Source organism: Haemaphysalis longicornis, unplaced genomic scaffold (assembly GCF_048455015.1).
Source record: "Haemaphysalis longicornis isolate Haplotype H1 unplaced genomic scaffold, Haemaphysalis longicornis Haplotype H1 scaffold_13, whole genome shotgun sequence".
In the NCBI taxonomy this organism is placed as follows: Eukaryota; Metazoa; Arthropoda; class Arachnida; order Ixodida; family Ixodidae; genus Haemaphysalis; species Haemaphysalis longicornis.
The window spans coordinates 26,907,052-26,910,320 of NW_027526233.1; the positions used below are offsets into that span (position 1 = coordinate 26,907,052).

At 47.9% G+C, this 3,269-nt stretch overlaps 1 pseudogene; it reads left to right on the top strand.

Annotated features, from left to right (window-relative positions):
• Window positions 1-1,842: 1,842 nt before the first annotated feature.
• On the top strand, window positions 1,843-2,751 carry LOC144164025 (uncharacterized; annotated as a pseudogene).
• The last annotated feature ends 518 nt before the right edge of the window (window positions 2,752-3,269 follow it).

The window sequence follows — 3,269 nt, forward strand, 5'->3', positions numbered from 1 at the left end:
GCAGATAGCGCCCGTGGCCCAGACCTTCTCTCTGGAATCGTTCCACAGCGTGCTGATCCACTTTGCCCCAAAGTCGAATGCTTTCACTGAAGGGGTGATGAAAGCCAGGTGAGCAAACTATTCCAAAGTACACCGAGCCGAGCTAAGGGCTTTGCTAACTCTTTCTGCAGGACTCGGCTCGCTGTTGTCCACTTCAACGAGAACGCGTCACGGGAGCAGGCAGAGACACAGGATGGGATTAAAAGGTATAAAATCCAGTCATTCAAGTCGAGGAAGGGGCACTATACCACCTGCCCAGTCAAGGAGGACAGAAGCTACAGTAAGTGCCAGTGAAATGTTTTACTGAAGGAGCTTGCACTCCAAGTTTTTAAGAAATCACCACTGAGCCTCTAGACAGTCTGTTTTTTATTTGCTAGCCAACAATACCACCGAGGGACAGGCGGACAGTAGCACGTTCACTGTTATGACCACTTGTCTGTTTTGACACATGAACAAAACTAACTAGCAATTGCGACAGCTTGTGGTTGCTTGTTAAGTAATGTTATCAGACTTCAACGTAACATTGATAAAAGGTCTCTCTGTGATGGAGGTAGGCTGTAGATAATTTCTCTGAAAGCTTGTTCAAAAGCGTACAGCATTGCATGTGCACTTTACAGTACAGAATATTGCGCATGCGCTAATGAAGGTGAGACGGAGTAAGCCAGCGAGGAAAATGTTGAGTCAATCTAGGCAGGTTCGTTGCGAATAAACGCAGTTCAGTTTTACGGCTATTGTCATCCTTGCTTATTTCAGCTGCCTCACACTCAGGTTTTTTTTTTCCTGGCCTTCAAAATTTCTTGGGTTGGTTTAGAATCAGGGCCAGCCTAGATTTGAGTAAATACAACAGTAAATATTACGATGCTGAATTACTGAAAAATTGCCTGCCATGCACTGTTTGTTCACAGGATATGCGGCCGAGCTGATGATGAACGCGGTGCAACGGTGTGAGACCCAGTCGTACAGGACCAGCCGCGAGGGCACCAAGTCCCTTGCGTCTGAACAAGAGGCTGGGAACTGCACTAGGCCAGCATCAAAGGACGAAGCCAGGGAGCGCAAGGCGCAGCTAGTACAGAGCAGGCAATCTCGCTACCCCCACTCGTCCATGGCCTGAATGACCAAGAGGAAGCCAGCGTGAGCTCGCCTCACTTGATTGATTGATTGTAGGGTTCATTGGCAGCAGCGGCAGCGTCAAAGAACGATCGTCTGATGCAGCACTTTGCGTTCTTGCAGATTGCCAGGAAATAGCTGCCGTCAACACCACGAGCATCAGGACCCCCCCCCCCCCCCCCGTCCCCTGTGTTCTTGGTGGGCGTACACCGAGCAGCTTGAAATCAAGCCAGGAATCCCGCCACTACAAGCAAACAGCGCTGCAAGTCAAGGACGCACTATAAAACAAGCCCGATGGACCCCGCTACACCACATTGGCAGCAGCGGCAGCGTCAAAGAACGATCGTCTGATGCAGCGCTTTGCGTTGTTGCAGATTGCCAGGAAATAGCTGACGTCAACACCACGAGCATCAGGACCCCCCCCCCCCCCCCCGTCCCCTGTGTTCTTGGTGGGCGTACACCGAGCAGCTTGAAATCAAGCCAGGAATCCCGCCACTACAAGCAAACAGCGCTGCAAGTCAAGGACGCACTATAAAACAAGCCCGATGGACCCCGCTACCCCACATTGGCAGCAGCGGCAGCGTCAAAAAACGATCGTCTGATGCAGCGCTTTGCGTTGTTGCAGGTTAGTTGTTATATTCTCGTGTGTTTTTTCCTTCATTACTTCTCTTGCTGCTGCTGCTGCCAAGTGTGACAATGTCGTCAACTGAACAATGTCAAATTTGCCGTGTACAACTTGTCGCGAGTGACTCGGGTATAAAGTGCAGTGACTGCAGTAGCAAGTATCACACCGGGAAATGTGCCGGAGTTTCGGACACAGCGATAAAGTCAAAGGGCGAGCCGTATCGCAACGCTTGGCGTTGCGCAGTATGCAGACGTTCCAAGTCTCGGCCACAGCCGCCCGAGAAACCTAGCTTTGACCCCGATACACAGGATATACGGACATGGCTGAAATCAATTCATGAAAAACTCGAGTACTTGATGCCATTGAAGGAAACTGTGGAAAGCATTGAAGACAGTGTACAATTCATGAGCGAACGTTACGACGAACTATTAACACGCACGGAGCGCAACGAGCAGGAAGTAAGGGATTTGAAGCGGAGGCTGGAAAAAGTGGAAGCTCAGGATGACGAGCTTCTACAGATGAGACGCGAGGTCGATGACCTTGAATGGCGAAGCAGGCGACTTAATCTTGAATTTCACGGTATATAGATAACTGAAAACGAAGACTTGGTCAGTGAAATCAATAAGCTTGCAGCCAAAATAAAATTGCCCCTTCTGGACAAAAATGACATTGTAGCCATCCACCGCCTCCCTTCCAAGAAAGATAAGATACCCGGCGTAATCTGTAGTTTTGCGAAACAGACCGACAGGGACATGTGGTGGCAGAATAGGAAGAAACTGTCTGATGCGCATGAGGACTTGTTCTTGCTGGAAAATTTGACGAAAACAACACGCACTCTGCTTTTTGAAACAAAAGTCTGGGCCAAGGCTAACAATTTCAAATACGTATGGCACCACAACAACAAAGTACTCATGCGCAAAGTAGATGGAGGCCCAGTGGTGGTGGTTACTAATGCTTGCGACCGCGACCGGCTCAGATAAGATGAAAAAAAATAAAGCCAACTGGAAATGCTATGGCATCCGCCCATTCCGAAGACTACGTGCAACCGCACGCTTTTGATAAAAACCTAGGTACTCCGTTTTCAAAGTCATTTAAATGTCTACACTTAAACGTACGATCCATTCGAAACAAAGCAGTCGACTTGAATCTTTTCTTAGATCAAATAAAGCCATCATTTGATGTTCTTATGTTAATTGAGACATGGTGCACACAACAATCCGAAGTCTTTCGTAAACCATCTTATCACACTTTCTATCTGAATCGCCCCACAGGCCGTGGCGGCGGAGTTTGTATTTTGGTTAAAAAGGCATTTTCTTTTGAAATGATACCTGAATTTTCTGCGATGACGCATGACTACGAAATATTGACCATAAAGCTTCAAGGCACTCTTCTTGTTGTCTGCTACCGTCCCCCAAGCGGTTCCCTGACACCTTTTTTAGAATATCTTGAGACACTTCTTGATTTTGTGAATAATAATCAGCTTAATGTAATTTGTGGT